Consider the following 22,673-nt stretch of genomic DNA (forward strand, 5'->3'; position numbering starts at 1 on the left):
GTACCAATGAGGACTGAAGGATTGTTGGAGTCAGGGTACTAGGAGGAATGAGCTTGAAAGATAGGAGACGGTAATCAGAGAGGGATCTCAGGGAACTGAAATTATCAAGGAGTTGCAGTAATTGATAATGTCAAGAACTAAGGTATGAATAGGCAGAGCACAGAGGATTTTCAGGGCAGTAAAACTACTCTGTATGATACTATAATGGTGGATACATGTCATTATACATTTGTCCAAACTCACAGGATGTACAACACCAAGAGTGAACCCGAATGCAAACTATGGACTTTGGGTGAACATGATGTGTGTGGAGGTTCATCAACTGTAACAAATGTACATGGGAGATGTTGATAATGGGGGGGAACCTGAGGAGGGAAGTGGACAGGGGGTATATGGGATATTGCTGTACCTTCCCCTCAATTCTGCTGTGAATCGAAAACTGCTCCAAAAAAGTAGTCTTAACTTTTGTAAGTTAAAAAACTAAAGTATGATTCTGGGAATGCCAGCTACAGAGAGGGGTGAGATCACTGGAAGAGAGAAATACTGAGAGGCAAAGGTGTTGCAAGGATTCCTGAATTGTACATTGAAAGCCCACAAATTAACAGGACTAGTGCTGCAAATTGTGACATTAAACAAGAAACTATAGTCATCGAGAAATGAGAGGCAGTGACCCTGGGGTTCAATATGACAGTAACAATAAGGGCACTGGGTGATGCAGTCTGATATTAGATTTAAACATAGGAGAAAGGATGGAGGGAACAAGGTCTGCGCCATAAGAGAAAAACAGCCTCCATCTGAGAGAAAAATGGACTCAACAATGACCCCATGAGAAAGCTCAGGGCAAAAGAGAAACGACCTTAAGCAGGATTTGAGGAGATGCTAAATGCCACTTCTCTCCAACCCCAAGATCTCCTCCATCAATTGCACCTAAAGCCTGGAGCCACCAGGTGGAGCCCATGCTCAGCTTTTAAAAAACACCAAGGCCTCCGCGGCGTTGGAAATTACGGGGCCTGCCTCCCTCCCAGCCTCTCCATCGCCCAGCTCCCTAACTATTCTTTCCTCTCCACCACTCGGCTTCCCTGGGTATTGTCTTTCTCTGTCTCTTCTCACCTGTGCCTCCTTTGGTCTCCCCTTCTCCTTTTTCCAGCTTACAGGCTTCCTCATTCCCAAAAACGGAGAGGAAAAAAAAACCCTACATCTATATATTTTTTATAAGAAAGAAACCATTTCCCTTATTCCCATCTACTTTTCCTACATACAAAAAAAAAACCTTGTTTTTGGCCTTTTGCCTAGTGGTACAGTAAAAAAAAAAAAATTCTTAACTACCATTTTTTTTTCTTGCGGTACGCGGGCCTCTCACTGTTGTGGCCTCTCCGGACGCGCAGGCTCAGTGGCTATGGCTCACGGGCCCAGCTGCTCCGCGGCATGTGGGATCTTCCCGGACCGGGGCACGAACCCGTGTCCCCTGCATCGGCAGGCGGACTCTCAACCACTGCGCCACCAGGGAAGCCCCTTAACTACCAATTTTATACACAGGGTGGAGGGGATGGGGGACTGAACTAAAAGTAGGAGCCATAAACCACTTTTAAATGAGTAGATACAAAAGATCTGTAGTGGCATAGCAGTTATTGGAGGACAAATGATGCTTCTATAATACAAAGAGCTTTAAAACAGCTTATCCTCATAAGTATGCTAGACAGTCATTAAATTGTATACTTTAAAGAGAGGAACTTTATGATACATAAATTATATCTTAAGTTGTTTAAAAAAAAAAACAGCTTACCCCAAACAGACATTCTCCTCAACAAGTCTTATTTATACTACATAAACAAATCTCTTTCTTAGAGAGGAAAATGTTAAACTTAAGTACAGCCCCACCTACAAATGATATTTCTGAATTAGCAGAGTCCAGGAATTACACTGCTTTTTTATTCATTTGGCTTTTAGTGCCAATTTTATATGTTCTGTTCAAGACTCTGATATGAATCAACCAGGGTAGCACAAGGAATGAAAAAGCGAAACTCACTGAATATACAGCAAATACTTACTGAAATATATAGAGAAGAGAGTTATCACACGCCACTGCTCAAAATCCTTTAAAGGGCCTTATTGCTCAGGACAAAGCCTACACTCCCCACACGGCATGTGAAGTCCTAACCACCCGCCCTGCCTACCCCTTCAGCCTCGTCTTCAAACTCCGCGTAGCTCTTCACTCCCGACGTTCCACAAACCTTGCACTCTCTCTCACCTCCAGGCCTTCACTAGCTTGATAATACTTCCTTTTCAGTTTTTCAAATCCCACCTTAGGCAGTACCTCCTCCTGGAAGCTCCTGGAGCACCTCCTTCCTGAACCCCTAGGCTAGATCAGGGCGCCTCTTTCTTGCGCTTTAGTCTGCTGTATTGGTCCCATCACAGCACTTATCACAATGTATTCAAGTTTTATTTATTCATTTTATCTCTCCAACTTGTTTCTTTTTCACCACTGTATTCTCAGCACCCAGCAGGAAGCCTAGCACATAAATTAATGCTTAAAATTCAATGAATGAATAGGGCTGAATGAGCCCCCTAATTATTAAATGGCTGGTCAGCCCTTTGGCACTAACCATTAACAGAAAATGATAAAAACGATGTCGAGGAGCTACTTACTCATGGATTACAAATGGAGAAAACAACTAACAATAACAGATACAGCCAGCACAGATATCAAGTCTCGTGGTAATGCTCTGAAAGGTCTCGTCCCAAGCCCCAAGCCACTTGCACAGTGCTTCTCCCGTTGGACAATGACCCATCTGGCTTTCAGGTCTATGCCATGGAAATATGACATAAATACCAGAAAACCACACCACTCATAGAGGTTCTAATTATTGGAGGAAGTGTTGAAGCAGAAAATATTTCTGGATCTTCTTCCACTCCTTAGAATGGGATTTCATAGCCAAAACACAGCTAAAAGATCATTTAGTCCACTGACTTTCAAACCAGACTGAGCAAACCCCTTCCAGAGTCACCTGGGAAAAGAGAGCAGGGGCGAAGGTCTGAGCAGGCTGAGTCAGGCTCCCTCTCTCACTCAGTCAACCAAAGCAACCGATTTCAGCTTCTTAACATATTGGTCTTCCCCCAAATGACTCATGAAAGAGTTCTACCACTTTTATTTAAAATAAAACTGCCTGTTTGGCCCAATCCCTTTATTTTAAAAATGAAGGAACTGAGACTCAATATTTCTCCAACTTAGCAAAGCCAAGGACTTTAGTCTCCTGACTCTACCCAGGACTCTTCCCATTGTGTAAAAGCACTTCCCTACAAATTCTTGAGCATTTTTACAAAGTGAGGCATTCTGATTATACATAGACCAATAAAAACAGAAAGGTATAAAGGGAACAAATAAAGGACAACCCCAAATTGAGCATGACTATACTACAGACAATATAGTAAGGACTTACTATACATGCTTTCTCTAGGAATCCCAGATCTATCTACTTGAACAAATTACTTCTCTGAGGTTTTCTCATCCAAAGACAATATGTAATCCCCCGGCATGTAAAGCACTTAGCAGAATGCCTTGCACGTAAGTCACAACAAACAGTAGCTATTACTATTATTCTACTCAGCCTTCACAATAACCTTATGGGATCGGTACCCTCAAACTTGCCCAAGGTCACACAGCTAGTAATGACAGCCAGATGGTGAACCCAAGTCTAGTTCCAAAGACCATATTCCTTTAAGAATGCTACCCTGTTTGGCCAAGTCATTGATCTTCTTCATGTCTCAGACCCTTCCTCTGAAAAAATAAAAGAATATCAACCCCACCTACCTCACAGCAAAAGTTAAAGTCAGCAAAATCTCTTTGAAAAGTCCTGTGCATACCTAAGGTAAGTTTCACTAGGCAGAATCCTCCTCAAAAGAGAGACTCACTAAAATCAGCCCTTCTACCCAGGGTAATAAATAAGGAAATGGATCGAAAATGAGGTTAGAGTTTCACTTATCTCTGACCTTTTGGCCCTAAGCACAGCCAGAGAAAGAAATGCTTTGCTACCTCCAGGACCATCCACAAAGGGAAGAGACAGATGCCTCTCTTTCCAGTCTTCCTGCACTCCCCATCAAGTATGTTTATCCAGGTAAAATGCATTTATTTAGTAGACATCTATGGAACATCTGTAATGCACCCAGCATTTTGCCAAGTGCTAGAGAGAGATCATTAAGACCCAACCCTTGACTTCAAGAATCAGAAAGCTAGAACCAATTATAAAATAAGAATAAAGAGGGGCTTCCCTGGTGGCGCAGTGGTTGAGAGTCCGCCTGCCCGATGCAGGGGGACATGGGTTCGTGCCCCGGTCCGGGAAGATCCCACATGCCGCGGAGTGGCTGGGCCCGTGAGCCATGGCCGCTGAGCCTATGCGTCCGGAGCCTGTGCTCCGCAACGGGAGGGGCCACAACAGTGAGAGGCCCGCGTACCGCAAAAAATAAATAAAGAGGCCTCCCTGGCTTCCCTGGTGGCGCAGTGGTTAAGAATCTGCCTGCCAATGCAGGGGACATGAGTTCGAGCCCTGGTCCGGGAGGATCCCACATGCCGCGGAGGAAATAGGCCCGTGCGCCACGACTACTGAGCCTGCGCTCTAGGGCCCACAAGCCACAACTACTGAGCCCACATGCCACAACTACTGAAGCCCGTGCACCTAGAGCCCATGCTCCACAACGAGAAGCCCCCACAATGAGAAGCCCATGCACCGCAACGAAGAGTAGCCCCCGCTCACTGCAACTAGAGAAAGCCCACGCACAGCAACGAAGACCCAATGCAGCCAAAAATAAATAAATAAAAACAAATAAATAAATACATTTATTTTAAAAATAAATATGTGCACCTGAAAAAAAACACATTAACTATATTAGGTGATATTGCTAAAATCACTTATCATTTCTAGTAACTGTTGCAGATTCCTTTAGATTTTCTACACATATGGTATGTCTTCTGCAAATAATGACTATTTAGCCTTTTCCTTTCCAAATTGTGAGACATTTATTTTCCCCAAATACAATGTTGAAGTAAAATGATGAGAGTGGACATACTGCTTTGCTACTGACCTTGGGTGGGGGAAGGATTCAGTATTTCAATGTTACTTATAATGTTTACTAGAGGTTTTCCGGTAAATGTCATTCATCAGATTGAGGACGTACCTCTTCATTCCTAATTAGCTGATTTTTTTTTTCTTTTTAATCATGTAGGGTGTGGAATTTTATCCAATGGTTTTCTTTTGCATCAACTTAAATGATCATGTTGATTTTCTCCTTTATTCAATTAATATTGTGAATTAAAGTGATTTTTTGAAATGTTAAACCAACCTTGCATTCACAGGATAAACCAAACTTGATTATGTTATTATGTTTTTATATGTTGCTGGATTTATTTCCTAATATTTTTATTATATATGTTTTATAACAGCTTTATTGAGGTATAAGTGAGAAATAAAAATAATATATATATATAAAAAAAAGAGGCCTCCCTGACCATCTCACAAAACATAGCACCCACTCTGCTTCTTTTCACTTAGTACATTTCACCACCTGATATATGTGCACTAGAAGCTCAGAAAAAGTGATTAATTGTACCCAAGAGTGGGGTGTGGGAAGGAAATTGTTTATATTAAGCCTCAGAAATCATGGGAAAGTGAAGAAAGGGACGAGTAGTCCATTCTTTAATGCCAACTTCCTCCCCCCGCCCAACACACATACCAGTGTCTAACTCAGTTCCAACTCATACTAGAAAGATATATCACTGTCTCTCATTCAGACCTCCTTTCTGCCAAAGGTCTTGAACCCAGTTCCAAGTGGCCCTATCCAGCATTTTGGAGGCTGGTTCTTTTTCCTGTCCTAGTGGGCCAGGAAGGTCTGAAATAGTACAGAATCAAACTTGCCCTGCCCTTTCCCCCAACACAGCTGCCATGATTCACTTCCTGTTCCCAACAGTCATTTAAAGTAGGGGATCAGCAAACTTTTTCTGTAAAGTTTGATAGTATCCATATAAGTATACAACTTAGTTTGATAGCAAATATTTTAGGCTTTGTAAGGCCTAAGGTCTCTGTCCCAACTACTCAACTCTGCCATTGTTGTGTGAAGCAGCCATACACAATACATAAGCAAATGACATGGCTGTGTTTCAACTAAACTTTATTTACAAAAATAGGCAGTGGAGGGTTTCCCTGATGGCGCAGTGGTTGAGAGTCCGCCTGCCGATGCAGGGGATACCGGTTCGTGCCCCGGTCCAGGAAGATCCCACATGCCGTGGAGCGGCTGGGCCCGTGAGCCATGGCCGCTGAGCCTGCGCGTCCGGAGCCTCTGCTCCGCAACGGGAGAGGCCACAACAGTGAGAGGCCCGCGTACCGCAAAAAAAAAAAAAAAAAAGGCAGTGGGCCTGTGGACCACAGTTTGCCAGTCCCTGATCTAAAGGAAAATGGGAAAACTATTTTAAAGCAGTTTCCTCCTGACAATTTCTAGTTACCTGTCTTAAAACCTTCAGCTGTCCACATCTCACCAGCACTTCTTGAGTGTTTCTATTTAATTTCTGGACTTAAAAAGATTTTTCCCAGAATCACAAATTCATGTATTTTAGATATGCAAACCTCAGGGCTGGGAGCCCAACTAGTATGTAGAGATTCTTCAGGTTGGAAAGGATTTAGAGATCATCTGATCCAACTTCCCACTCAATGAAGAAATTATCTAGCAAGTAGTCATTCAGCTCCTATTCAATGACAGGAAGGGTACTCATTTCCTCCCAAGGCAGCTCATTTCATCTTCAGACAGCTCTAAGGTAAGATATTCTACTTGTTCCTTCTTAGCACATTTTACCACTTAATTGCTTGAGAATTTATTTACCGTGTGACTCTTTTTACTAGATTGTAAGATCTATGAGATCAGGCATGTTTTTTTGTATTTGCAGCTGTTTTTTACTGCTGTCTCTCCAGCACTTTGAACAGTGGTACATAAAGGGTATAAAGTAATTGTTTACAGGGAGGAAGGAAGGGAGGGCAGGCAAACAAAACAATGCTGCATTTGGGGAACTTTAAGAAACTCAGCAGTACTGACACGACAGGCACAAGGGGAGGAGCAGAGCAGGTAACTGATATGGTTGAGTGCAACAGAGAAGCCCTTGAAATCTCACAGCAAGTGCAGAGGCTGAGGCGGTAATATTTGAGGACCAAGTTTAGAATTCCCCCTTTCTCCCTTTTCCTCTTCCTTCCAAGCCTCCCCTGCACCATTCTGACGGTGATCATCTGTCACTGCAGTTTTCTGAAGACTTTTCAAACAGGCCCTCCCCCAACAAAAAGTGCACAGCCCTAAAACCTCTAGATAGAGTATCCCCCCCTCACCCACGGGGGATATGTTTCAAGACCCCTGGTGGATGCCTGAAACCACACACAGTACAGAACCCTCTATGTATTATGTTTTTTCCTATACAGTTAACCCTTGAACAATGTGAGGGTTAGGGGCAATGACCTTCCGAGCACTCAAAATCCATGTATAACTTACACTTGGCCCTTCATAGAGGCAGTTCCTCCATACATGCAGTTCCTCTGTATCCTGAGTTCTGCATCCGTAGATTCAACCAACTGCAGATCGTGCGGTACTGTAGTACTTACTATAGAAAAAATCCGCATATAAATGGACCCGCACAGTTCAAACCCGCGTTGTTCAAGGGTCAACTGGACAAGAGGACGGAGCAAGATTTCATCACGCTACTCAGAAGAGCATGCAATTCAAAACTTATAAATTGTTTATATCTGAAATTTTTCATTTACTATTTTTGGTTGATTGGTCCATCTTAAGCTTACATTATTTACCTTTTTTTTTTCATTTCAATTTGAAAGTTGGTTTCAATCAATAGTTTCAATTGTCTAAGTATTTTCTACAACTTCCAGTTTATAAGCATTCACTCACTATTTATTAATCTAACAGGCATGTCTCTTCTGTATCTTCATCCAAATTGATTTTCAAATTGTTAAACAAAATATAACCAAGAACAGCCCTCCAGAATGCCACTAAAAACAACCCGTCTAGATAAACATCAATCCATTAATCAGTACTTGTATATCCTTTGCATGCAAGCCAGCCCCAAATTTTCTTTGTCTTAGGATCACATGAGAAAATGTTAAATACCTAATTTTAGCACTTAAGACATATTACCTTTGTAGCATATTCCTGATACCCCAGCCTAGGAACCTTTTCAAAAACGAATTGCCCTAATATACATCAAAGTGCTATATATATAGTAATTACCCCTGGATGGTATGATTTTTTTCCTTTGTTTTCTAATATTTCAATAACAAACTTGTACTGGTTTTACAATTTAAGTAAAATCACAGCAAAACTTAAAGAAAAAAAAATTATCAGTTAGCTTGAGTTACTCTTAGTGATTTCTACGGTCATCCCTGTGTTCTTATCCTTCGCTCAATCAGGTTTAGAATTTTACCAGAGATCACTGTCAAGTTTCCAATGATACCCTCAAGCCCATGTGACCTAGAGGTTAACTCCAGATAAATCAAACATCTCTACAGAGAGAATTAGAATTTAACTCTGCCTTCAAAAAAAATATGTCCAGAAACCATTCCTTTCTGGCTACACAGCACTGCCACCCTAGTCTGAGCCACCACCATCCCTGCCCTAACGAAGGCGAAAGCTTCCTACCTGGTCTCCCTGCTTCCGCTGATGCCCACTTTACCCCACCTTCCACAGTCTTGTTCCCCAAGAGCAAACAGAGTATAAGCCTTTTAAAACGTAAGTCAAATCATGTCTCTCCTCCACTGTCCCCTCCCCAGTGGCTCCCATCTCGCTCAGAATAAAATGCACTCCAGGGACTTCCCTGGTGGTCCAGTGGTTAAGAATCCGTCTTGCAATGCAGGGGACGCTGGTTCGATCCCTGGTCAGGGAATTAAGATCCCACATGTCGCGGGGCAACTAAGCCCACACACCACAACTACAGAGCCCATGAGCTCTGGAGCCAGCGTGCCACAACTAGAGAGAAGCCCATGCGCCACAACTGGAGAGAAGCCCACGCACTGCGACGAAGAGCCTGCGCACCGCAACAAAAGATCCTGTGTGCTGGAACTGAGACCCAATGCAGCAAACAAACAAACAAACAAATATTTTTTTAAATAAATAAAATCCACTCCAAAGGTCTTACCCCCGCTCTCAGGCCCTAGGTGATCTGAGTCCCATTACTTCTCTGCTTTCATCCCCTACTGCTCTTTCCAGACTAACTCCACTCCAGCACACTGGCGGCCCTGTCGGGACTTGGACAGAACAAGCCACACTGATACCTCAGGGCTTTTACATTAGCTGTTCCCTCTGCCTGGGATGCTTTTCTCCCAGGTATTTCCCTGGGTGTGTTCCTCACTTCTTTCAGATCTTGGCTTAAAATATCACCTCATCAGAGGACTTCCCTGATGACCTTACATAAAGTAACAATCTCTCAGCTCCCCATCACTCCCTATTACCACCTTACCCTGCTGTTGGTTCTTCTGAGCAACTATCACCTATGGGTGTTGTTTATTTATCTACTTATTTATTTACATCTAGCTATTCATTTTTTAAAATATTTCTACCCATTAGAATATAATCCTTGAGAACAAGGATTTTTTCCCTGTTTTGTTTAAGGCTGGACACTTAGCTCCAAGAACCGTGCTAGCCACGTGGTAAGTGGTACCATCAGAACATAAGTCCCAGTATATAGCAAAACACTCTATGTATAAGAGGTATGTGTAATAAATTTTGTTGATGAAAATGATTACTGCCCCCTCCCAAATTCACCAAGTATATTGAAAAAACATTGGTGCTCCAATAAAGAGAGACTAAAGTACCCTCAGAAAGATCAATGAACAAATGAATACTGGCTGCCACCCCACCCAACCAAAAATGAATTTCATTATCTACCCAGTTCCCTGGGGTAGGAAAAATCCTCCAGGGAAAGGAACAGAACAAGAAACCTGAGCCAACGAACAGGGCAAGAATTTGCCTCAAAGTTTCCCACTCCCTCAAGAAGAGCCTGTCCCAAACTATGCCTGTTTCCAGGAGGGGTTCCCATGAGAGTGAGAGGTCTTGCTAAGATTCCTTTCCTATGTCCAATCACTCCTACGCCTAGAACCCATTTCCCAGACTCATTCTCTGGTTGCCCCATTGCTCTTCCTTCCCAGAGAACCTTGTTCTAACTATTAAACAGCTACCGCTGGTGACCAAGACCACTAGGTCCTCTGGCCACTCAGTGCTCTAGTTTCTTCTATTTCATTAGTACTCTCCACTGCCTCAGTCAACAACACCAATAAGATACTGGCATACACAATCCGGAAAGGGCTAGGAAAAGGAACTAGCTGTCAGTCACTGCCTCAACCAAAAAGTAACTTTCAAAAAATAAAAATAAAAATAAATAAATAAAAAAAAAGTAACTTTCACAAAAGAGAAGCATTATAGTGCAATGAAAATAACCCAGGTTTAAAATCTAGTCCTACCATCTACTACTTGTATGAACTTGGAGAAGTCATTTGACCTCTCTAAGCTCACTTCCTTGTGGTGAAAATAGCAGCACTGACCTCATAGTGCTGGTGTAAATATTAAGGGAGATAATGTCTGTCGAACAGGACTATGCCTAGCATATAGTAAGTGTTCAGTAAATGGTAGCTAGGCCTATTTCTGAAGGTTGGCTGGGTGGATTGAATGAGAAAACATGTGAGGTACTTAACACAGTACTTGGTTCAGAATAGGTCATCAACAAATACTGACTTTCCTCCCTCTCTTGTAATGGTGGTAAAATTGTAGAGACTTCAGAAACCACCCAATCCTATCAGTGTGGCTCTACAACATTGTACAACATACTTACCATTTAGGTAATTTAGGCTTTCTGTCAATGCTTCTGGCTGCTCCCCTGATGCTTGTTGTCTTGGCAACAGTCACTCACTATCTTTTAATGGCAGTTGCCTCTTGACCTGGAGAGAATATAAACAGAAGGGAAAAGATAGGTAAAACCTGAATTGCACCAAGACTGGGCTGACCCAAAGGCCTCTCCCAAAGACCTTCACATACACTGCAGTGTCAGAAAGAGATAAGGGAGAATCTGCGTGCAGATCCTGACTCTGAAGGAAGCTGGCTATCTCTCTCCTCAGGGGAGAGAGGGAGTTTGGCTCTAGGAGACTTCCCCTTTCCTACTGGATGATATGGTCCCAGGATAGACTACATTGTTGTTCCTAAAATTAACAGACCTATACATTCCCCAATAGTCTAAAAATTCGTATGACAGCTTACATTCAGGAAGGATCTCAGAAATCAACTAGTTAAATGCCCACATTTTAAGGAAGGAAACTAAAGCTTGGAAAGGCTGAGTCACACAATTGCTTAGGGCTAAAGCTGGGATTCTACTAAAAATAAGATGTTCTGGAATATGTGTAAGGAAAAAAATAATAAAACCAAACATCTGTGAAGTATCCACCACACCCTGGGCAATATGTTTTATGTTTTACACCAGACAATAACACAATAATGTTACCCCCTTATAGATGAAGAATCTAAATTTCAACAAGTCAAGTGACTTGTCCAAGGTCTCACAGCTTGTGAGTAAGTGACAGGCAGGGTTTAAACCCAAGTCTGTCCAACTACAAAAAGCCAAGTCATCATGCTGACTCTCACTGGGGTGCCTTCTAGACTTGGTCCTCAAAACAGCCCTGAACTACTCAATATCAATTAGAACAAAAACAGAGCCTGTCTGCAAACTTTACCCCTGGTTTTGTAATAAACTTTCTCCAGGGGGGCTGAAAAGCCTCCTAACTCATTGAATCTTACCCCTAACATTAGAGAAGAGTAAATGAAGGTGGAAGATCTGGGTCAAACTTCTGTCCATCCCAGTCCTGAGGAAGAACAGAAAAATGGCTTCTAAGCTAGTGGCAAAACTAAAGCTTTTGTACATCGTCTTACACTCACACTATCCCCCTCCTTTCATGACAACTGCCCATCCCTCTCTTACATATCCCACAGACCACCCTGTGACCTCCTTCCCAGGCTGTTGGTCCCTTTTTTTTGCGGTACGCAGGCCTCTCACTGTTGTGGCCTCTCCCGTTGCGGAGCACAGGCTCCGGACGCGCAGGCTCAGCAGCCATGGCTCACGGGCCCAGCCGCTCCGCAGCATGTGGGATCTTCCCGGACCGGGGCACGAACCCGTGTCCCCTGCATCGGCAGGCGGACTCTCAACCACTGCGCCACCAGGGAAGCCCTGTTGGTCCCTTTAATCCAATTTCCACACCTCCACCACCAACCACGTAACATACATACAGATACAGAATCTACCCCTACCTCCATCCTCCTAGGGAGCTAGAAAAGGCTAGAATTAAAATGAAGAAGTAATAAAATGATAGCTTTATACAACTGGCTTTAAAAAAGACGAGGGCTTGAAGTCTCAAGCCAGTTAAGACCTAAGAGAGAAGAATTATTGATAAGCAATGAAAACAGCTAGAAAAGAAGTAGAAAAAAGGATCTGTACCAGGGGCAGCACCCAAGGGATGGCTTGGGTGGGCATGGCAGAAGCTTTAGCTCTCTCTCCCCGCACCACACACTTCAGAAAGACAATCAGTCTATGCAGACTAAGTGTGGTTGCTATTCAAACAGCATCAGAACTGGCCCACAGACCTTCTGTCCTGCCCCTCCACCCACCTTACACACACACACACACACACACACACACACACACGCGCGCGCGCGCGCGCGCACACACACACACACACACACACACACCTTCCTTTGCATAGCCTAGAACCTTTCCTACATAAAAATTCTAAACTCCTAACAGTGACAGCAGCACCTCTACTGAAAGCTGCTGCCCCCTCCACCTACTGCCAAATTTGCTGGCATAGTAATAAAGCCCAGGAGCCTATTCTCTTCAAAACAGGATAGAATACATTGCCAAAAATCAAACAAACAGGAACTCCAGATGATCCTGATTTGTTTTCAACTATCACACAGCCTTTCCTTATTTCTAAGGGCAAATGATTTCTTTCCTTTGCTTCTGAATGTCATTTACTTCTTGCTTCCTCAGTGTCCTGGTCCTCTGTCCCCAGAGACAAAGGATGACTGTAAACTCCTCAAACTCTGTAGTGCTGCCCCTTCAGAGCCTCTCACCCCAGCGGATCCAGCCACATCACTGCCCCAGGCATCTCCTCTGGTGCTCCTGGCTATTACTGCTGGCGGTGATAGTGAGGGTTCTGTGTGCATGTGCTCTCTGTCTAGAAGAAGAGATAACAGGACCCTTACAGATCACGGAAGAGCCCAACTGCCTCATCTTCCAGAGGAGAAAATGAGTCCCAGCAAGGAGAAGAGACTGGCCCAAGGCTGCAAAGCTGGTTGAAGTGAACCCGGTTGAGTCCACCTGAGATAGTTCACAAGCCACATTAAGGAAATGCATCAGTCCATCCTCATTTGATTGAAGATTAAAGCTCTCTTACTCTCTGGGCTCGGACCTAGGTTGCGGCGACATGGCTAAACGCACCAAGAAGGTCACAACGGTGGGTAAATATGGGACCCATTATGGTGCCTCCCTCAGGAAAAGGGTGAAGAAAATTGAAATCAGCCAGCACGCCAAGCACACTTGCTCCTTCTGTGGCAAAGCCAAGATGAAGAGACGAGCTGTGGGCATTTGGCACTGTGGCTCCTGCATGAAAACAGTAGCTGGTAGTGCCTGGACCTACAACACCATTTCTGCTGCCACAGTAAAGTCTGCCATCAGAAGAGTGAAGGAATTGAAGGACCAGCAGAAGCACCACCATTTGAAACACTGCAGCCTAAATGGGTTAATTTATGTAACAAAAAAAAAAAAAAAAAACTCTCTTAAATGTGTATCACTTTTGTTCCCAAAACACTTTGATAATAGATAAAAATGCTAGTGGGTAGTTCTGCTTCCAGTACACTCCTCCCACAGATAAACAACTAAACACTCTGAATAAAATATAAAAAACAACTATCTGAAGTGAACAATGGCTGGCAGACTTTAGAAAAGTTAAAAACTGGAAGAAGGGACTGGCAGGGGAAGAATTCCCCATTTTTGGAGCTTTGACCTGAGGGTTGTCCAGCTGAAGATCCAATTAAAAATTAAACCCTAGACTTTCTGTCCAGAAGGCAGAGAGACCAGAGAAGCCACAGACAAGAAGAAGAAAGAAGAGAGCCTGAGATGGAGAGCCTAGGTTCTGTGAGACACTCTGCCCAATCTCCAGCTGACCCCTGAACCATGTCCACATGGGGCAGAGTCCAAGGACCTCAGCTAAGGACAAAAGAACTGGACTGAGATTTGAACTGCCACCCACCACAGGTGAGACAGAACGTGCAATTTTGAGTCTAACCAACTTAACTATCTGCTAAAACAAAAACATCAACAGAAGCCAGAGTCTCCACAACATAACATTCACATGCACCCATGTCCAGGGCACAATCCCAAATTACATAAAGAACTAAAAGAATTAAACCCATTTGCAAGAGAAAAGACAATCAGGAGACGGCAACTCTAAGATGACCCAGATGTTGGAATTATCAGACAAGGATATTAAAGCAGCTATTATAACATCTATTAAAAGCAGAGAAATTGAAAAAAATTTAAGTGGAAATTTTAGAACAGAAATGCAGGATCTGAAAATTCTCTGAATGGGCAAGCTTAAGAATGGAATGGAGATGACAGAGAAAAGAGTCAATGAAACTTGTAGATCAAACTGAAATAACTGGGTCATCCGCAGTCTCTAGAAAAACCACCCTCAGGCCTTTCACCTGAGTGTATGCAATGATTACTTTCTGTTATCAGAAAAATAGGTATCAGAGAGAACCAGAATGACTAGGAATCACAGAGAAACCATTACCTGCAATTCTTTTGGACCAGGCCACCCCTCATCTACTAATTAACTCTTTCAAATATAAGCAAAGAAGAAAGTATAAAGGTAGAAAATGAGAGGGCAGGATAAAAATGTACACCTGAGATAACCATAATATCCAAAGTCCTAAGAGTCAAATCTAGTGCCCCACTGTGCGTACTGAGAAGCAAGGAGATCGTCATGTTTTCCCCTATAATTGCTGAGGTAGCATTCTCAGGATTGTTGGCGAAAAAAGCCAGGAGGGATTTTTAACATTTTTTTCTGCCCTATGTGGTCTCTTCAACAAAAATCCAACCTGGTAAACAGGCTGCTAGCAGGATGGGGTGGGACCAGTCGGTGGTCTGGAGCTGAAGAGTACCAGCAGCTTGGTGAGAGTCAACCTAGTGCCACCTGGATTGGCGAAAGAAGCTAACATGGCACCACCACTGACCAGCGTCCCACACTCAGGTTACCATGTTGGAGTTCAGCTGCAAAAGACACGTGCATTTCTGTAAACCCTGCCTTTTTCTCATGCCCTTCCTCCCCACCCACACACCTGCCCACAGGGAAGAGAATCCAGTGCAAGTGCTCTTTTCTCAAGTCCTGTCATTAATTCTTAAATTGTGTTAATAACAGAGGTTTCAACACTTATCTATGATGGAGGGCTACTAAAATAATGTCTTTCTTTTTCTAATTCTCCCAGGATAACTTTTTACCCATGTACCTCTTAAGATGAGAAGAAGATACTCTTATCCCCCATATGACAGATGAGCAAACAGACTGAGAGACTTGTGACCCTTTTAGGAAAGCTAGAAACAGAGGCAGGACTGGCACCCAATAATCCCATCTCTGAGCTTCAGCGTTTCTTCACCTCACTAAAGAAGCCTTACCCAACATAGACCCAAAAATATAAACAAGATTGCAATTGGAAAGAAAGGACTTAAGAACTTAGTATTAATAAACAATTGATAAGACTCATTTGTGATCAGCATATCTGTGTAAATGCAGGCCCTCAAGGAGGCCACCTGGCTCTGCTGTCTCCTTCCCTAACCAGTAGGTTGTAATTGAGACCAGGCATCCTTGCAATTAGCCCATGTTTGTGGGGTTTAGCAACAGAACCACATGCCTGAGATTGTTGGTTATTCACCTGCTTTAACAAAGTTGGCTGAATCAGAAGAACATGCTGGCTGCCTTTAACCTCTAGAAGTCTATAATTAGGGTATCAAGGGGCCACAAGGATTACAGCAAGTAATGGCAAATGTAGTTAAACAGCAAGTCACAGAAATCACCCTAAGGAGAAAGGAACCAAAGGGCTTTTATTACCTAATTTAATCTTCATGGTAACCTATCAGGAAAATACCATCATGTTTAGTTTATAAATGAGGAAACATTAAAGGTTCGAAGTCACATAGCTGATAAGTGATAACTGATAAGTGGATTCTCACCTACATATTTCTGCCCCAAATTTTGCTTTCTCCTCTCCATTATACCTCCTCTCTAAGGAATCATCTCTCAGATCTCACCCTCAAAAAAGTCAGTCCTGATCCACAGTCCAAACATCACAAACCTACATGAGGTCGATGGGTAGTTTGTTCGTTTTTTCATTCATTCATTCATTCATTCATTCTAATATTGACTGACCGTGCATCAAGCTCTGGGACAAGCACTGGGGATAAAACAGTGAATAGAAACAGACTGTCTTCAAGGCATTTTGTACAGTACAACAGAAAAGCACTGACTGAAGAATCATATTAAATATAAAATCTATGAAGTACAATTAATAGAAAGTGACCCACTGGGGGAGGTCTAGGAAGGCTCCAATTCGCAGTAAAATGTTCCAAGTAGAAGAGGGAGTACAGTGAGCTTGAAGAACTAAAGTAAATCTGTATAACCAAAGAAGGGAGAACCAATAGACACAAGAGATGAGACTGGAGAGGGCCATACCATGCAGGCCTTTGGAGCCCAAATTATTATTAAACTACCCAAATAATTTAAGTCATTTAAGTGTTAAAAAGATGTAACGTGTGTACATTTCAAAAAGATCACCTTGGCTTTAGTATGGACAACAGATGGAAGGAGGTAAGGATGATGCCAAGAGATCAGTAAGGAGGCTAGTTCTGTGGTCCAGGAGAGATAATAGCTAACAATACTGGGTGCATACAGGGCACTTCCTATGTGCCAGACACTGTTCTAGGTAATTTATATGAATGAATTTAATCCTTGTAACAACTCTGTGAAACAGATACTATTATCAGTACTGAACAGATACTACTATAAAGTTAAGTAATTTAACGAATTCCATGCCCCCGCTTGGTGTCCTCACTTCCCTCATAATCAGTCCCTTGCAAACAACTTTAATTCATTTCTTCATATTCAACTAGTAAAACTTCAATCCTTGTTAAACCAAACTAACAACCTCTCCAGGCCTACACCAAAGCAGCAAAGTTATAAAGTTGAAATAAAGTTGTATCTCTAGAGAAAATATAACTACATTGACTGGTATCATTTTAAATTTACCACCACAAATTTCAAACGGGCCCCCTCAATGCTGCCAGCAATCCCGCTGCATTTCTCTTAGTAGGTTCACTTTTCTATTCCCCCAAAATGACTCTTTCACATCTTTTTCCCTTTCAGTAAGCCTCCAGCTCCCATCAGCTAATGACTTTGCCACCAAGAAGCAACATGAAACCGTCATCTTCCACTCCAAATCTAACAACACACGAGCACTCTGCTTTCCCTACTGCTACAATGAAGACTCTTTGTTAGTATATAAAGTACAAACTTTCATATCTACTATGGATCCAATTCCCTCTTATCTTTTTTTTTTTTTTTTTTTTTGGCGGTACGCGGGCCTCTCACTGTTGTGGCCTCTCCTGTTGCGGAGCACAGGCTCCGGACGCGCAGGCTCAGTGGCCATGGCTCAAGGGCCCAGCCGCTCCACGGCATGTGGGATCTTCCCGGACCGGGGCACATACCCGTGTCCCCTGCATTGGCAGGCGGACTCTCAACCACTACGCCACCAGGGAAGCCCTCCCCTCTTATCTTCATATGCAGTTATCCCCACTCTCTCTTACATCATCATTTTTCTCTTTACAGACTCATACCCATCAGCATACAAATATGCTTGAGAATGGCACTACTCTTAAGTGTGGTCCACAAACCAGCACTGGCTCACAAACTGTTACCGTTATAGGTACAGAAATTGAGAGTAAGCATACAGACATTTGTGTAGCAAGGTGACATTGCTGCAACATCCAAGCATATGATCAGTGGACTTCTCAAATGGTAGACCAGTAAGTTGGTGAACCCAAATAGTGAGTCACGTGTGAAGTAAGCTTTGTACAAATCGTACACAGTACTACCACATGTTGATCCCCGACAGATTAGATCCAGAGGCCACATTTGAGAAGCAAGATTCTAGAATTACCCATCTTAAAAAACAAGACCAAAAAAAACTGAAATAAACTCTCTTTTGAGCTCACTTCCTCCAGCTGCTCCAGCCCCAACGTCTCTGCTTCTCTTCAAAGCAATACCTCTGGAAGAGTTGTCTACACTCTTCATTTCCTCCCCTCTCATTCTCTCAGTTCGCTCCAACCAGGCTTCTATCCTCAACATTCCACTAGAACTGTTCCTCAGGGTCAAAGGCCTCAATATCACCAAATTCTAAGGTCACCTCTTTGACCTCTAAATAGCATTAACACAAATAAACACTCTTTCTCCGTCAAAACACTTTCTTCCTTGGATGCAGGATAACACACTTTCCTGATCTTCTTCCTACTCCTCCCCTGGCTCTCCCTGATTCATTTTTGCTGGCTCCTTCTCCTCTGCTTGACAAGGGACGGTCCTGGACCTCTTTTCTTTATCTGTACCCTTCCTTTCTTTGGATAATCTCATCCAGTACCATGACTTAATATCAATGACTTCCAAAGCTTTTACCTCCAGGACTGACCCCCCTGAACTCCAAAAGGATATCCAACAAGCTACCTAACATCTCTACTTAGACGTCTAATCGACATCACAAATCCATACATTCTCATATGCTTGATGGCCTTCACCTTTTACTCTTCTCTCCCCAAACCCATTCCTCTTCAGATCTTCCCCCATCTCAGTCCACAGCCACACCATTGACCCAACTGTCCAGGCCAAACACCTGGAATCATCCTGGATTCTTCTTTCCCTCACATCCCACATGCAAATCCATCAGCAAGTCCTATCAACTCTACTTCCAAATTTTCTTGAATCTGTCCCTCTGCCCTCTTCACTGCTATTAAGCACCCTAGTCCAAGCTCCTGGACTCTCACCCTACCAATTACAATAGCCTCTCCTTAAGCCTCCCTACTACCAACTGTCCCCATTCTCCAAATAATGGTGAATTAATTTCTAAAAATTTAATCAGAACAAGACTCTATCCTGCTTAAAAACAACAAAATCTCTAATGGCTTTCCCATTCACTTAGAATAATCCAAAGTCCTCACCGTAGCCTACAAGGCCCTACATGATCTGACCCCTATCTACTTCTCTGGCCTCATTTCCTACCAGGTCCCCTCCTCACTTCCTGTTCCTTGCGCACACACTGTTCATTCTTGCCTTACGGCCTTTGCACTGCTCCCTTTTCCCTTTGTACAGCTGGCTCCTTTCGTTCATTGAAGAGTCAGCTTAAATTTTACCACCTCTATAAAGACTTGATCAGCCGATATAAAGTAGCTCTCACCCGCTAACATATCACCCTGGCTTATGCTCACCTTAGCACTTAACCTTATCTGACAGTTTGTCTATTTGTTTATTGCTCGTCTCTTCCTCCCCACTCCCTGTCTAGCTCATCACTATATCCCCAGGAACTAGAACAGTGCCTGACTGACAATAAATAGATGAGTCTACAGCACAGGGGAGTGATTTAGGCTGGAGACATGCATTTATGAGTCATGTGCACAGAGGTGTGGTTACTAAAGCCAATGGGGTGGATGAGATCACCCAGGCAGAGTGTCCACTATGAGGAGAGGGGACAGCCAGGGAGAGAAGAACATTTAATAGCTGAAGAATAGAGGATGAGCCTGCACAAACAACAGAGAACTATGAGGAAGAACAAGAGAGTGTTATGTCACTGGAGCCAAGAGAAGAGAGTGTTTCCAGAAAAAAAGGGCGGCCAACAGTGTTAACTTCACTGAGAAAATTAAAGACGAAAAATATCTGTTGAATTCAGCTTCATGGAGGACATTAGTCACCTTAGCAAGAGGTGTTGCAGTGAAATGATAAGGGCAGAAGCCAGACTAGAGCAGGCTGAGTGAGCAGAGTGAGGCAGTGAGTATAAACAGCTTTTCAGAAAAGTTTGGCTATTTGAAAGTGAAGGTGATGGATTAAAGAGAATGCAGGGCTGAGGAAGCAGAGTTGTTCTGTCTGTTTCTGTTTAATGGGTGCACTCATCAGAGTACTGCTGCACTCACAAGCTGCAAGTCACCCAAAGGTCTCACACCCTCATACCCAACTTAGGATGCCATTTCCCTTGGACTGATTCCTAAATGCCCAGAGTATCTAGAAGTTTCTGTTTACATGTACATCTCACCTCCCTTACTACATACAATGGAAGATAAAAACACCCTTCTATATTCTTTCACTTGGTGCTGTCAAGACAGAACACTGGGCTTTCTTACTAAAGGGCCTGAGTTTAAAAGGTTTTCTGCTGCTATTTTAACTTCAAGGCATATATGGGGATCACTGTTATTTCTACCCCAACAAGAAGCTTTTTTTCCATTTTATAGCCCCTAGGGCACTTCCCTTTGTCTCCATTCCACACTCCCTGTCCACCCTGCCTGCTTCCCAGGCAACACACTATAATGGCAACGGTCTTGGGAGTGAGAGAAGCTGGGTTCCCACTATAATTCAGTCACATATCAGGTTAGGTGACTAAACTTCACAATCTCAGTGTTTTCAAGTGGATATAGAGATTATAATATCTAAACTTCATGGGGGTGTTGTAAGGGCTATATGAAAATATACATTACGTGCCTAAGCACATAAGGCCTAGCATAAAACACATCCTATAAATGTTAATTCAATTCTCTTCTCATTACCATTCTGATTAAGCCTTACATCCTCTGCACAAGTTTATTTAGTGTCTTTTTTCCCTCTGTCTATGTTGTACCAGGAAAAGGAGAGGAACCTTGAGAAATTAACTTGCCCAGTTCCAACCGAAAGAGTTTTAAAGAAGTACTAAGAGAGGTGGATGGGTGGGGCCAGAGGTGTAACCAAGCAGCATCTGAAAGGGCAGGGAGGAGTCCACAGTCAGGCTCCCTGCCAGGTTCTCCTGGGTCCCCCTCCAAGTTCCTTCTTTGCAGCTAAGGCTGTGTCTCTGTATCATGCTCTTTTAGTAAGTCATGCTTGCCAACAAGTCTCAAGTCAATGTCTTCAGTATTAAAAAAAGCAAAACAGCACTTATACTCACACACATACTGGGCTGTACAAAGGGCAATGGAGTCCTGAGTTCTAGTCTTGACTCTCAATTTATTAGTTCTGGACCCTTGTAGGATTATTCTAATTCTCTTACTCAGAGAAACTCTTACTCAAAGTTTCTTCATTTGTAAGACAAAAATAACAATCTGTCTTCACTACAAGACTGAAAGGATCAAATGAAATAATGTGAAAGTACTCTGCACACTATAAAACATGGTTATTGTTATATTATAGGTATACAAAGCAGTTACACAGTCTACGTTTGGCCAGTTTCGGTGTAAGTTTGACTGAAAAAGTCCCCAGCTCTGGAGTACTCTATACTACGACCCAAGGCTACCTATTTCCAACCCAAGTCCCTCTGTCCCTGGCAGCTGAAAAATTTATATTCTAATTCCACTTGATTCCCTTATCTTAGCAAGGTTTCTTGAACTTCTCTGGCTAAGTGGCTCCATGTCCCCAAAATGGTAAAGACCATGACACCTGATGATCTCTAAGGGCCCTTTTGGCTTGGACATTCTAAGCCTCTCTATCCTATACTCTCAAAGCACTTTGTCTCCCTACTTGAGCAATTTCCACTCTACTTTGCATTATAGCTTTATCTTATATTATCTCCTAAGGAGAGAGCAGAAGGTTGTCTTAAATGAGTTTTATATTCCCCACAGCACTTAACATGGAGCTCTGTACATAGAAAGTACTCAAAAAGTATTGGCTGAATTGATTTATTGCTGATTTCTCATTTTTTGCACTTATTGTCCATACCACACAATAATTATAGACTATCTTCTTATCTTTTTATATTCCTTTTGTAGCTCCATAGGCCTGGCAAAATGTGAAACACATAGTCTATATTTTTTTAGGGACTGGTGACTGGTTCATTTCTTGATCAAGGTAAAAAAAGCTCAGAGCCAATCAACCTATCCTACCTACGATTTTTAACAACTGCCTCTGGTTACTGACATATATAAACATGACATTTATCAGACTGTCACAGGAAACTGTATAACAGTTATTACACGGATAGAGGCAAATGGAATGCAGGAGTTAAAGGCCCTTTTCTCCCCAGTGACATCAATAATGTGGTAAAAAGGCAAATATGTTGACAGCTAGCCAGACCTGGACTCTAAGCTCATCTCAGGGAGTGTGGCGGGGGGATCTTCTAAAACGGCTCCCAGGGATGTCCACCTCCTAGTATCCAAGTTCTATGGGGGCTCCTCCCTTGAGTGTGGGCTGGACCTAATGACTTACTTCTAATGAAGAGAATATATGGCAAGAGTTATGAGATGTCACTTCTGAGATGAGGTAGAAAAGACTGAATTTTTTCTTGTTGCCTCTCTCTTGCTCTCGCCACCTCTTGCTTGCTTTGATGAAGCT

At 42.9% G+C, this 22,673-nt stretch overlaps 1 protein-coding gene across 1 annotated transcript in view; it reads right to left on the minus strand.

Moving 5' to 3' along the window:
• LUZP1 (leucine zipper protein 1) overlaps positions 1 to 22,673 on the minus strand; it is an 81,435-nt gene that overhangs the window by 17,917 nt on the left and 40,845 nt on the right. The window contains exons 2-3 of the mRNA XM_060015818.1: positions 11,815 to 11,879; positions 10,859 to 10,964 (exon numbers count right to left, since the gene is read on the minus strand). The gene's annotated coding sequence lies outside the window, so the exon portion shown is untranslated. The remainder of the gene's footprint in view (positions 1 to 10,858; positions 10,965 to 11,814; positions 11,880 to 22,673) is intronic.

Source organism: Delphinus delphis, chromosome 1 (genome assembly GCF_949987515.2).
Source record: "Delphinus delphis chromosome 1, mDelDel1.2, whole genome shotgun sequence".
Taxonomy (NCBI): domain Eukaryota; kingdom Metazoa; phylum Chordata; class Mammalia; order Artiodactyla; family Delphinidae; genus Delphinus; species Delphinus delphis.